Here is a 14,872-nt window from a genome sequence, read left to right as displayed (position 1 = left end):
TTTTCTAGTTCTGGGAGGGCTGGAGGGAAATAAAGGGTATCAGTTAATGAATATTATTTCTTATTGGGGTAATGACAATATTCTAAAATTGATTATGGAGTTCCCATTGCGGCTTAGCCGGTTAAGAACCCGACATGGTCTTCGTGATAACACGTGTTTGATCCCTGGCTTCGCTCAGCGGTTTAAGGATCCAGCATTGCCACATGCTCTGGTGTAAGCTGGCAGCTGTAGCTCCGACTGGACCCTTTAACATTGACCTGAAGGTGTGGCCTCAAAAAGAAAAAAGAAAAAATTCATTGTGATGATGATCATACATCCATAAACATACTGAAAATCATTGAGTTTTACTTTTTTTTTTGGTCTTTTTAGGGCTACACCTGCAGCATATGGAAGTTCCCAGGCTAGGGGTCGAATGGGAGCTACAGCTGCCAGCCTGTGCCACAGCCGCAACACCAGGTCCGAGCTATGTCTGTGATCTACCCCACAGCTCAAGGCAATGTCAGATCCTTAATCCACTGAGTGAGGCCAGGGATCGAATCTGCGTTCCTCATGGGTACCAGTCAGGTTCATTATCGCTGAGCCATGATGGGAACTCCAAGTTTGTTTTTCTATGTCTGTGAGTCTGTTTCTGTTTTTTAAATAAGTTCATTTGAACTGCTTTTTAGATTCCACATATAAATGGTATAATAATTTGTTTTTTATTTCACTGAGTATGATAATCCCTCGGTATATCCATGTTGCTGTAAATGGCATTTGTTCATTCTTCTTTATGGCTGAGTAATGTTCCTTGTATATGTATACCGTGTCTCCTTTATCCATTCCTCTGCTGATGGATATTTAGGTTGCTTCCATGTCTTGGCTATGGTAAACAATGCTACAATGAACATTAGGGTGTGTGTATTTTTTTGAATTCGAGGTTTTGAGTTTTCATCTTTTCTAGATATATGCCCAGGAGTGGCATTGCTGGGTTATAAGCTAACTATATCTTTAGTTTTTTAAGACACTTCCATGCTATTTTCCACAGTGGCCGCACTAATTTTCATTCCCACCAACAGTGTAAGAGGAGAACTGGACTTTTTTTTCTTCCTTCTTCTTTTTAGGACCGCACCTGCAGCCTGTGGAAGTTCCCAGGCTAGGGGTCAAATTGGAGCTGCAGCTGTTGGCCTACACCACAGCCACAGCAATGTTGAATTCTTGACCCATTAAGCGAGGCCGGGGATGGAACCCGCATCCTCATGGACACTAGTCGGGTTCATTACGGCTGAGCCACAAGGGGAACTCCTAGAGACCAGAGCTTTTAAAAGACAGGTATCCCACTAGGAATTTAGAAGTCAAAAAGCATTGTTGATATCATATATGCATACGCAGCACTAGCTTTTCATTGATTATGGGGTCCTTTATTTACCTGAACATGTGCACTAGACTAGCATGTCAATATTTTAAATAGATGAATCTATCGATGCCCATATTAAAAAGGTCTTAAATTCATAAATTAAAAAGAACAACAACAGAAGCTAAACTATGGTGAGGCTTTGCAGTTGCTCTCTGCCGGGGAGCCCAGCAGCGCATCCAACTGCTCAGCCTCCTGGGCCCCCCGAAAAGGTGAGAGGAGCAGCCCTGACAGAGAGTCACAGCAGTCGCCTCCTCATCCTTCTCCGATGCTGGCTTCTGCGCCAGACGCCCCCACCGCCTCCAAGCTGTGAAGGCAACCGTGCTCCTTCTTTGCCTCCGCCTCCCCTCCCTCCCGCCCACTCAGGCACCTCTCTGGTTGCTCAGTCCTGCCTCAGTGTCCAGTCAGAAATAAAATTCAACAAAAATGTATTACGTCTGGAATTCATCCTGGAAGAAAAAAAGTGAGTATCGAGACTATGGATCAGAGCAAACAAAATTTAACTGCAGGATTTTCTCCTCGCGTGGAGTGTCTTGAAGATTTTGAAGGAGGTGGTGGAGGGGACAGGACCATGTCCCGGGTGGGAAGAGTCCGGTCCTCTTCCTCTGAGCGCCCCTAAGTGCCTTTTCCCGACGGATGTGCTTAGCTGACTTCACCTGTGATCAAATAGGATCTGGCTCCTTCTCTGAAGTGTTCAGGGTGCACCATCGCCCCAGAGCTTCCGGCCAGGTGATGGCTTTTAAGATGACAGGTAACTGGGCAAATAGGCTGAAAGAAGGGCAGCTCATGAATAGACTCTCCCATCCCTACATCTGAGGGTTGTGAGTGTGTGTGTGTACATCTGGGACAATTACATGTACTTACAGAGAATATTGACTCTGGAATCTGGAACAATTGCCGTACAGTAACCTGCATTTGCCCTGGACCGTGAGAGTGAACTTGGCTTATGACACGGCAGTGGCTTTCAAAGGCATTTTCCATCAGGACCTCACATCTAAGACCTGCCCCATAAAGACAGATGAGAATGGCTACTCTGCAGTGGTAGCTGACTTTGGCCTGGCTGGCAAGATCTCTGATGTTGGCCTGGGGAGTGAGACGCTGGCTGTGGTGGCCTCACCCTTCTGGATGTTGCCGGAAGGTTCTCTGAGACGAGCCCCACAACAAGACAGCGGATGTGTTCTCTTATGATGTCCTCCTCTGTGGGATCCTCAAACGCATCCAGACTCTCTTCCCTGAACAGCGGATGTGGGGCTGGACTGTGACGCTTTCCAGCACACAGTGGGAGACTGTCCCCGGACCTTCTGCAGCTTCAACTGCTGTCATACGGACCCCACGCTGCACACATCCTTTGTGGAGATTGGGAAGACCTTGGAGGAAATCCTGAGCCACCTACAGGAGGAAGATCTGGAGAGGGACAGGGACAGCCAAGGGACTCTCGGAGAAGGGACTTGGTGTGAAGCAACTGAGCTTACAGGGTGACAAGATCCCTCCCACGCCCCCATGCCCAAGATGTACTATCTGGCTGTCTTGAAGCCAGTTAGACCTCTTCTCTAGTATTGCCCCCATGTACAGTGAATGTCTTGGACCCCTATTACTGGCCCCAAGGAAGTGGTGCTTCCCATGCCCCTAAAACCAACCCTTTCAGTGCCCGCCAGGACCTCAGAGGTGGCAAGATCAAGTTCTTTGATCTGCCCAGCAAGTCTGTCCTCTCCCTGGTATCTGACCTGGATGCACCAGTGCCCAAAAGAATGTCCCTGGCCCCACCTGCTCACAGGTGGTGTTCTTTGCCTGGTTCACCAGAGTTCTCGCATGAAGAGGCTTGTCCGTTTGTGGGTTGAGAAGAATCACTAACTGACGGGCCCCCTGCCTTGCCTCAGTGATCACAAGCACAGAAGAAGAGCGATCCCACCATTCTGAGCATCTGCCCAACCAGCTGCTGAGGCCCGTGAGGCCAGGGACTGCTCCAGCCCCAGGAAGAAAAGGGTTTGGGGCCCAGGCCCCAGGGGATCAGTCCATGCCTTGGAGGTGCCCCTGAGGAGTTGGAGGTAGGAGAAAGGCCAAGAGATTTGGCTCTAATCCCCTTCTCTGTCTCAGCCACAGGCCTGAAAACCCAGGGAGAGCAGAATGGGTGAGAGGGGTCAGTTCCCATCTCACCCTGGGGTGGACCTTCAGCTGAAGCCACAGGGCCCCTTGGCACACAGCCTCGACTCTTCCCTTGAGCCCACAGAGCAGGCAGGCTAAGCCAAGCCAGGCTCAACTTTGGGGCTCCCAGGGCCCAGAGGCCACAGTGAGAGGCCTTCCTAGTTAGGGCCAAGAGCGGATACCAAGTCTCTGCAATCCAGCAAGGAGCTCCGGCCCCCCACTCTCTTGTTTCTGTTTTTTTGTAGGTTTTTTTTTTTTTTTTTTGGAAAAACTCTCCTGAGACCCTATGAGATTTCAAAATAAAGTTGAGCGTTCCCACTGTGGTGCGGTGGGATCAGCGGCGGTGTTTAGGGAGTGCTGGGATGCAGGTTCGATCCCCGGCCCAGCACAGGAGGTGGAGGATCTGGGGTTGCCACAGCTGTGGCTTAGGTTGCAACTATGGCTCGGATCTGATCCTTGGCCTGGGAGCTCCATATGGCTCAGGGCAGCTGAAAAATTAAAATAAATAAATAAAGAAGTAAAGTCAGCCTTATAGGAGAAAAAAAATAAAAACTCTGGTATTAGACATGAGATGTCAGGAAGGGGACCATTGACTAGAAGGGACCAGATAGTGATGAGGGCCCCTGAGGGAGTTTCTGGGGCGCTGCTACTGTTCTGTCTTTGACCTTGGCCATGCATACCCAGAGGGATTCCTTCCGTGGTACTCCTTCAAGCTATATACCTTATGAAGCATCTCCTTGTTTGTATGTATGTTACACTTCAACTTAGAAGTTTAGGAAAATCAGGTGCTGGCTCCAACTGGGTCTGGTGTGGGGGGCCTAGAATCCCACCCGCCAAGAGTGAGGCTTCAGTCGCTAATGTGGGATCGTAGCTTCTCTGAAATATTAGCACTCTCCTCACTCTCCCCTCCATTTTGGTAAATACTTTTTTTTTTTTTTTTGTCTTTTCAGGGCCACACCCGCGGCATATGGAGGTTCCCAGGCTAGGGGTCGAATCCGAGCCACAGCTGCTGACCTACACCACAGCCACAGCAATGCGGGGTCTGAGCCATGTCTGTGACCTACACCACAGCTCACGGCAACCCCAGATCCTTAACCCACTGATCGAGGCCAACCTCGTGGTTCCTAGTCGGATTCATTTCCCTTGCACCACGATGGGAACTTCAGGTAAATACATTTTTTTACTTTAGAAGAATAAAGTGCCAGAAATGGAACCTTCCTTCTCAAGGTCATGGAAGGTTAGCTTCCTCCCATGAAGGAAGCATCCAGTGAAGGCCTGCCTAGTGGGAGGGGCAGTCTGCTTTTCAAAGGAGGTGGCGGAGCACCTGCAAAGAGCTTCCAGTCCCCTACCCCAGACCCCGCAGCCCACGAGTCAAGCTGGGAGACTGTGTTTATGACCTTGGTCCAGGTTCTTCTGGTGTCAGGTAACCAAAACCTTCCTCAAGTTAGCTTAAGCAAACAGCAAACAGACACCCAGGACCCAGAAGCATCTTGTGGGACCAGAGGGTATAACCCAGATCCAGCTTCAGCAGAATTGAAATCAGGCATCACAAAGCCACTAGATTCAAGGACAGTCATCCTCGCCTCATCTCTCTCTTTCCATGAGACCCCCTGATCGCCCGTTTGCTTCTCTTTGGAGTTGTCTCCGTTTTCTTTCCCTGCGGACCAGTTTTCTCGGCTTGCTCTAGGAGAGAACTGACCCGGGACACGCGAATCCTGATTTGGGAGCGATGACTGACTTAGGACGTGGGTCCAGTCATTCATAGACAGGGAGTAGGAGGCAGTGGTTTAAGCATGGAGCCCATGAGAGAGGGGACCTTGGAGATGGAGGTTTGTGTGCTGAACAGACAATGAGCTCCCTCTGTGGCATAGCATGCTAAGAATCCCGTGTTGCCGCAGCTGCAGCTCAGATTAGATTCAGATTAGATTCCTGGCCCAGGAACTTCCATATGCTGAGAGAGAGAGAGAGAGAGAGGGAGAGAGAGAGAGAGAGAGAGGGAGAGAGAGAGGGAGAGAGAGAATGAGACCCAGTCCCAGTTGATTGGGTTTTCCGAGAATAAATAAAATTTTAAATATATATGTTGCTTAGTAGGCGAACTGGCATAGAAAAAGCTCACTGCATTATTTTGTGCTCTCGTTATTACCGTTATTTCCTCCACCCATGCCCAGGTTCCGCTCCCTTCCCCTCCCCCAGCCAGTGTTACCAAGTCCCAGCAGGTCTTCTCCCACGAACCTGGCTTTTGGTGGCATTGGAAGAGGCACTGGGAAACCTGACACTGGCAGGGCTCGCCCCAGCTCAATGCCGTGTTGGTTTCCCACTGGCTTGACAGAGGGGCCTCAGAACTTTGGGGACCCAGAGTGCCCCAACTGTGGCTTAAAGCAGCATCTTCTGATGTGTGGTCCATGCAGGACCACCAGCAGCTTAGTTGCCTGGGCACCATTCAAAATACAGATTCCGGAGTTCCCATCATGGCTCCATATGTCCATGAGGAAGAGGTTCGATTCCTGGCCTTGCCCAGTGGGTTAAGGATCTGGCATGGCTGTGAGCTGTGCTATAGTTTGCAGACGTGGCTCGGATCCCACATTGCTGTGGCTGTGGTGTAGGCTGGTGGCTACAGCTCCAATTCCACCCCTAGCCTGGGAACCTCCATATGTCTCAAGTGTGCCCCTAAAAAGACAAAAAAAACCCATACCAAAACCCCAAATGCAGACTCTCAGGCCCCCATCTGGATCTTTTTGGAATTTGCCTATTTTTCCTTCATCTTCAAGGCCCTGCTTGAGCTGCCTTGGCCCATCTTTCAGCCTCTTCTCACCACCTCTTCTTTGCTTTCTGTGCACCAGCCTCTCTAGTGTTTTTGTTTTTTTTTTTCCGTTTTGTTTTCTTTTCTTTTCTTTTTAGGGCTGCACCTGAAGCATAGGGAAGGTTCCAGGCTGGCAGTCAAATCTGAACTGCAGCTGCTAGCCTACGCCACAGCCACAGCAATTCAGGATCTGAGCCACATTCTGCAACATATGCTGCAACTTGCAGCAATGCCAGATCCTTAACCCACTGAGCAAGGCCAGGGATCGAACCTGCATCCTCATGGATACTAGTCGGGTTCTTAACCCCTTGAGCCATGATGGGAACTCCATCATTTTCTTTTTTTTAGTTTAAAAAATTGACATAAAATTTACTATTTTATCCCTTTTTAAGTGCACAGTGCAGAGCCATTAAGTGCATCCTGACCATCACCTCTCTGGTTTCATTTTTTAGCATCCTAAATAAGTGCATTAAAAAATAACTCTTGGGAGTTCCCGTCGGGGCGCAGTGGTTAACGAATCCGACTAGGAACCATGAGGTTGCGGGTTCGATCCATGGCCTTGCTCAGTGGGTTAATGATCCGGTGTTGCCGTGAGCTGTGGTGTAGGTTGCAGACATGGCTCGGATCCCGCGTTGTTGTGGCTCTGGCATAGGCTGGTGGCTACAGCTCCGATTCGACCCCTAGCCTGGGAACCTCCATATGCCATGAGAGCGGCCCAAGAAAATGGCAAAAAGACCAAAAAAATAAATAAAATAAAATAACTCTGGGAGTTCCCATTGTGGCGCAGCAGAAATGAATCCAACTAGGAACAAGGACAAAAGACAAAAAAAAAAGCATGTAATCTTCTTGGAATTGATTCATATGTATGCTCTGACATAGGGGTCAATCTTTGTTTTTACACTGGGGTATCTGATTGACTCATTTCCATTACAGGAAAAATCACTTTTATTTCATTTCTTTTTTTTTTCTTTTTTTTCTTTTTTTCCTTTTTAGGGCTGCACCTGAGGCACATGGAAGTTCCCAGGCTAGGGGCCAAATTGGAGCTGCTCCTGCCAGCCTATGTCACAGCCACAGCAACGCCAGATCCAAACCGTGTCAGTGACCTACACTGCAGCTCACAGCAACACCAGACCGCTAACCCACTGAGCAAGGCCAGGAATCGAACCTCCATCCTCATGAATACAAGTTGGGTTCTTAACCTGCTGAGCCACAATGGGAACTCCTTTACCAAGACATCTTGGTCATGAATAAATGTCCAAATAGGTTAAGGTCTGTTTCTAGATTCTCAATTCTGAGACTTTTATCTGCTTATTCTGTCCTAAGTCCTTGATGCATCTATTTTTAAAAATTTTTTTATTATTGGAGTTCCCATTGTGGTGCAGCAGGAACACATTCAACTAGGGACCATGAGGCTCAGACCCTGCGTTGCTTTGGCTGCGGCGTAGGCTGGCAGGGCTGTAGCTCCGATTGGACCCCTAACCTGGGAACCTCCATATGCCACAGGTGGGGCCCCAAAAAAGAAAAACAAAATTTTATTATTGTTGTCATCATCATTATCCCCATTTTACAAATGAGAAAGAGGCCCAGAGAGTCTAAGTAATGTGCCCAAGTAATTTACTACTTAACCAGAGCTGGACATGGAACCAAGGCATCTGGCTTTTCAGTCCATGCTCTCAAGAAGTTTTATAGGAGTTCCCGTCGTGGCGCAGTGGTTAACGAATCCGACTAGGAACCCTGAGGTTGCGGGTTCGGTCCCTGCCCTTGCTCAGTGGGTTAAGGATCCGGCGTTGCCGTGAGCTGTGGTGTAGGTCACAGACTCGGTTTGAATCCCACGTTGCAGTGGCTCTGGCATAGGCTGGCGGCTACAGCTCCGATTCGACCCCTAGCCTGGGAACCTCCATATGCCGCGGGAGCGGCCCAAGAAATAGCAAAAAGACAAAAAAAAAAGAAGTTTTATAGCTTTTCCATCTGAATACTTCAAATAACATACATCAAAGTAGCTTTGAGTGAAGAAGTTGGTTTGTGAACTAGGCTCCTCTTCTCCATTCTCTGGACATTGAATAAAGCTTGGGCTGCTTTAATTTCAGCTTCGGTTATGTATTTGGCTGTATGAACCTTAACAGAAGAAACTTCCCCATGGAGACAGAGAGCCATAGTCAGGTTGGGGCCCGAGCCAGGGTCCATGTGACTTAATGGGGTAATACGGGGAAGCTTAGGTGCTCAGGGGTTCAGATCTTCCAAATCTGGGCACTTTAAGACGAGTAAGAAAACTAGAGACTTGGAGTTCCCTTGTGGTGCAGTGGGTTAAGGATCTGGCATTGTCACTGTAGTGGCTCAGGTCACTGCTATGGCATGGATTGGATCCCTGGCCTGGAAACTTCACATGCCTTAGGCATGGCCAAAAAAAAGAAAACTATAAAAAAGGAAAAAGAAGAAAACTTGAAACTTGGCATGACATTTCCCAGTTGAATCTGGATTCTTCTTGTTTTATGCTTATGATCTTTTTTTTTCTCTTTTAGGAGACACAGGTGCAGCAGGCTAGGAGTTGAATCAGAGCTGCAGCTGCCAACCTATGCCACAGCCACAGCAATGCCAAATACGAGCCTCACCTGTGACCTACACCACAGCTTGCAGCAATGTTGGATTCTTGACCCACTGAGCAAAGCCAGGGATAAACCCACATTGTCATGGATAGTAGTAGGGTTCGTTTCTGCTGAGCCACAATGGGAACTCCTGTTTTTTCTTTTTAAGTAGCATATGGAACTTAAGTGGCATATGGAACTTCCCAGGCTAGGGGTCGAACTGGAGCTGCAGCTGCAGGCCTACACCACAGCCATGGCAACATAGGATCCGGGCCACATCTGCAGCCTACGCCACAGCTTGAAGTAATGCCAGATCCTTAACCCACTGAGTAAGGCCAGGAGTCAAACCCACATCCTCATGGATACCATGTCATGTCAGGTTCTTAACCCACTGAGCCACAATGGGAACTCCTGAATCTGGATTTTAACAAGAGCATTCTACGAGACCACTGAAACCAGCTGTAATATACCTGCTGTCAAATGATTCTGCCCTTTATAAAATGCAAATTGTTAGAACGATTCTTTTAATATTATAGGTGTTACTTCACAGTATAAATGCATGTCATTATTTGAAATCATTCACTTTGGGAAACAGGCATGGTTTTAAAATAATAAAGCATTTCACCAAGTATATTGAAAAAGAAACAATAAAAGTAGGCTTTGAGTGAAGTCTTGACGCTAGGAACGCAGCAGCTGCAGAATGCCTTTAAAGAGAGGTGGGTGGGCCGTTGTGCTTCTGGCTCAGCCTGAAACTGCGGCGCCCCTTCTTTCCCAGTCTGACCACTAGAGGGCGCAGGTCACTTAAACTCTCCAGGGAATCTCACTCCCTCCACCCCTCCCCTCCCTCCCGCCCCTGGTTACCCTTCAACCAATCATCAAATATTTACCCAAAGCATAGTTCTTAGGGAATGTGAAAAATTGCCTAATCCTGGAGCTCCCCTCGTGGCGCATCGGTAAAGAATCCGACTAGGAGCCATGAGGTGTTCGATCCCTGACCTTGCTCAGCTGGTTAAGGATCTGGCGTGACATGAGCTGTGGCAGACCCGGCTCGGATCCTGCATTGCTGCGCCTGTGGCGTAGGGTGGCAGCTGCAGCTCTGATTGGACCCCTAGCCTGGGAATCTCCAACCTGAGGCCCTAAAAAGCAAAAAATAAAATAAATTTTAAAATTTAAAAATTGCCGAATCCAGTCTCCACACAGGACTACAACAAAAAGACAAAAGAGGACTGCCCTCTGTCTTAAATACCTTTAGCGAAGAAAGAAACCTCCCATTACCTGGCTAATTTGTTTCATTCCCAAACTATTTAGTATTAAAGTTCCTCCTTAAATAGTCTTTCTAGCATAAACTAGATTCTTTTGTTCTGCCCTTAGTGGAAACAAGGAGGAAAGCATTCTCATGGCAACTACTCTTCAGAGATGCTTGTAAATAAGAAATTGTTAATAAGAAGATGCATAGCTCAGTCCTCACTTCTCCCGAGGATAAAATAGTACGTGATTAGATTTCACCTACTTAGCGATTTCCAGATTTCTTTGGTCTCTCTCCAATTTCTCTCTGCCCCTTTTGAACTGTAAAATACGAAAGTGGACTTTGCACTCCGGTGTTCTCCCCAGTGCCAGATTTACTCCCTAATTCTTGAATGTTACCCTGTTATTATACCTAAGAAATATGCAATCATTCAATAAAATAATTCCTCTTTTATCAACTTGACGAAGAATTATATATTCATTAAAACAGCAAACACAGACGATGACATAGCAATATGAAGCATGCTTAATATTTTGTTGAAAAATGGAGTTCCCGTCGTGGCGCAGTGGTTAACGAATCCGACTAGGAACCATGAGGTTGCGGGTTCGGTCCCTGCCCTTGCTCAGTGGGGTAACGATCCGGCGTTGCCGTGAGCTGTGGTGTAGGTTGCAGACGCGGCTCGGATCCCGCGTTGCTGTGGCTCTGGCGTAGGCCGGTGGCTACGGCTCCGATTCGACCCCTAGCCTGGGAACCTCCATATGCCGCGGGAGCGGCCCAAAGAAATAGCAAAAAGACAAAAAAAAAAAAAATGCATACAACCCTGCACCTCTGCTTTGATTAAAGCTGTAACACTTAGATATTTATGGACAAAGTCTAGAAAGTAACAGGAAGACAAAAAATAATTGATTGGCTTGGGGGTTGATGGTGATTACTTCTCTTTGTTTTTCATTATTGGTATAATTTTGAGGACTTTTGAAAAAAACTGATTAAAAATATTTTATTCACTCAGCAACTTGAGCACTCATTATGTGTAAAGACATATTATGTGTTGCAAGGAAGACAAATGCAGACACAATCCTGCTGGTCAGAATAACCGTAGCTGACTATTGTTAAATGCTTGCTATACCCTACCTACTATTATCATCCCTATTATATAGGTTAAGAAAGTGGGGAACAGGAGTTCCCATCGTGGCGTAGCGGAAAGGAATCCAGCTAGGAACTATGAGGCTGTGGGTTCGATCCCCGTCCTCTCTCAGTGGGTTAAGGATCTGGCGTTGCCATGAGCTGTCGTGTAGGTCACAAATGTGGCTCAGATCCAGCATTGCTATGGCTGTGGCTCTGGCTGTGGTGTAGGCTGGTAGCTACAGCTCTGATTCGACCCCTCGCCTGGGAATCTCCATATGCTGCAAGTGCAGCCCTAAAAAAGAAAAGCAAAAAAAAAAAAGTGGGGAACAGAGAGCTCAAATAGTTTATCCAAGGTCACACAGGTAAAAGCAGAACCAGACTTTGAACACAGCCACTCCAAATATGCAAGACCTTAGGCTTAATCATTACACCACACCGCCGCTCAAAATAGCCTAATAAGATAGAAAGAGATAAATGACAACCATTCGGCAAATATTTATTAAGCATCTACTACATGTCAGGTACCAAACTAGGGGCTGGGAATACACTGATGAGCAAGATAAACACAGTCTCTGCCCTCATGGAGTTCAAGGTCTATAGAGAAAGCATCATGGGCGTTCAGAGAAGAAAGAGAGAATATGCATCTCTGAGGCTGTAAGGAAGAACCATTTCCTTCCACTCTCTGTTCCATTCCCAGTGATAGGGATGGAGTAGGCTAGTTACACAGGTAGTTGTCGAAGTCCCATAGGGGACCGCAGATAGGGAAACCTAGGGGACTTTGGGAGACCACTGTTAGTTAATCATCGCTCAAGAAAGCCATCAGAACACCATGGAACAAAGCAGGCTTGCTTCACGATAAAACCATACATACAAACATGTGATATGGCTCCAAAACCATACATACAAACATGTGATATGGCTCCAGTCATTAAGTGGAAGATAAAATGAGGTCTGCGTTCAAGTTCAGCAAGCTCATGATCCGTAGGACCAAGGACAGAAATTTAAGGGAAAGATGAGATTTCAAAGCAGGAGACCCTCATTATGCAGAAACTGGAGATGATTCAACATATTGTAGCATCTGTTACCACCCTTCTGCTGATTTGAAGAAAAATCAGCACCATGAAAGTCCTCGTGTGACCTCATAGGGTCACACACTCTCTTACCCAATAGGAAGGAGGAGCTAGGGACACAAGCCTGACGTCTACCTGAAGAATGAGGAAGAAGCGCATTTCCCCTCTTCCTCCACTTTCCTTGGATTATAAAAATATAGCCCATCTAATCCTCGGGGCTGAGCCTCCTCACCTGCCCACTTGTATCCCTCACAAGTGTCCTATCTCAATAAAGCTATTTCTTACCTATCAATTTGTCTCACAGAAATCCTTCTGCACTGAGGCACAAAGAACCTGAGTCTCACTAAGTCCAGATACCAGGTCAGTGGTTCTAATTTTTTTTGAAAAAGTGGGTTCAAGTTCCAATCTGGGTTTAGGCTGGATTCCAGTCAGAGGTGTTTGGGTTTCGTTTGGAGAGAGTATTCAAAACTAAGAACAGGATCAGGACTGAGATAGACCATTAAAGTTCCTGCCAACCTGAGATTCTAGCCCCTGTTCAATTTTTACCCAAATGATCCTTGAACATTAAGGGTCAAGCACTGAGCTAGACCCTGGAAATACAGCTGTAAACAAGCCACAGTCCTAGCCCTCCAGAGTGTTTTAATCTAATGAGGCAGACAGACAGATAAGAAATTCCACTACCATACATTAAGGTCAGTGTTAATAAGAAGCACAGAACGGAGTTCCCTGGTGGCTGAGTGGGTAAGATCTGGCATCACTGGTGTGGCTCTGATTATTGCTGTGGCGTGGGTTTGACCCCTGGCCTGGGAACTTCCGTATAAACAAAAATAATTTTAAGAAATTAAGAAGCACAGAATGAGATGGGGCACTATGAAGGCTGGGAGCAGACAGCAAGTGACATCTACACTGAGCAGAGACATAGGCCAAACTGAAGTTAGAAGGTGGGGGGGGTGTTCAGGGTGTGATCCAGGTTGGAGGGAACAGTTTGTGCAAAGCCCTGGCAATGAGAGCGCCTAGGATTGTAACAACACTGTGGTTTAGACAGTTGTGCCAGTTAGTGCCACTCACTTGCTGATTAAATTGCTAACTTCCTTCATTGCTCATTCCCAAGTTCAGGAAGGGTGTCACCTAGAGCCAAATTGAGACGGCCTCTCCATTTGATAACGCCAAAGCTCCAGGCTAGCTTAGCCCACCATCAACACATCAGTGGGGGTGTTTATAGGCTTCTCCTATCATTCACTCATTCAGTCAATCAGCAAGCCCCGTGCTCGACTCCAGAAGAAGAGGGCTCCACCTGGCTCTCCTGGGGACGCGTGGGGAATATCCTCCACATCTCTGAACCCCACAGAGACTCCAGTTCAGTCCTTTACACTCAGAGTTACCCCTAAGTCTATGACACAGAACTAAAAGAAAAATTCATGTGATGGCTTTTTTTTCCCCTCTTGCTTTTTAGAGCATATCTGCAGTGTTTGGAGGTTCCCAGGCTAGGGGCTGAATCGGATCTACTGCTAGCCACAGCAACTCAGGATCTGAGCCGTGTCTGCAGCCTACATCACAGCTCACAGCAACACCAGATCTTAACCCACTGAGCAAGCCCAAGGATCAAACCCTCATCCTCTTGGATACTAATCGGGTTCATTACCGCTGAGCCACAAACTGGGAACTCCAATGATGACCTAATTACAATCTCAACCCACATTCTCCACATTTCCAGTCCCTAATCCCAACCCCTCTACTGCAGCACATGAGGGCCCACCCTTTGGACTCTACTACTTGTAAATGCCAAGTTGCTCAACGCTGACAGAGGTGTAGTATTGTGGATAAAAGCAGAAACTTCAGATTCTGAATAATCCTGGTAGAAGTATTAGCTGTATGATATTGAGCGTGTTACTCAATATCAGTAGCAGCCTTGGTTTTCTTTGTCGGTAAAATGAAAACAGCTCTTTCACTAGGGTTTGTTGAAAGAATGCAACTCGTCTGAGTTTACAGCAGTAAAGAAGACAGTCAGCGTAAGGGTATTATCACGTTGGTTGGCATCTAAAGGAAGCTGTATTAGAATGCTGTAATGATGTATGTATAGAGTGTGGTAGATGATTATATTGATGACGAAGATGATGTAGGACAGCCGGTGGTCTGTCCTTTTAAGTCATTTGCTGGAGTCACAGCAACCCTCGCCAGCCCACACAGCTTCCAGCGGCAGGCCCTAAAAAAGGAAGCTGAGCTCCGATGTTCCTCGGGACTTGGTCCACGCCCAGACCTCCTTGGGGACCGTCAGCCTGCGTCACTAGCCCAGCCCTCCGGCTCCTCCCGGCAGGGCCCACACATGGTGGGAACGTGAGGAGGCGGGGCCAGACATGGTGCCTCTGAACCAATCGCCCGGCAGGAGGCGCCCAGCCAATAGCAGAGGCGCTCCAGGGTCTGAGGGCGGGGCTCCAAAGAGTAGCGGCAGCGTCATAGGTCACTGGGCCAGCTGGGGGCCGGGCTCGCGGCGCTGACGGGGGCGGAGCGGCCGCGGTC

The 14,872-nt window shown here is 47.6% G+C and overlaps 1 pseudogene; it reads left to right on the top strand.

Annotated features, from left to right (window-relative positions):
* The first annotated feature begins 1,868 nt into the window (after nucleotides 1–1,868).
* Nucleotides 1,869–3,522, top strand: LOC125124094 (dual specificity testis-specific protein kinase 2-like; annotated as a pseudogene).
* The last annotated feature ends 11,350 nt before the right edge of the window (nucleotides 3,523–14,872 follow it).

This window comes from Phacochoerus africanus, chromosome 4 (assembly GCF_016906955.1).
Source record: "Phacochoerus africanus isolate WHEZ1 chromosome 4, ROS_Pafr_v1, whole genome shotgun sequence".
Classification (NCBI taxonomy): Eukaryota; Metazoa; Chordata; class Mammalia; order Artiodactyla; family Suidae; genus Phacochoerus; species Phacochoerus africanus.
Note: the sequence above shows the minus strand (reverse complement) of the source record. Positions and strands in the feature narration are given on the sequence as shown.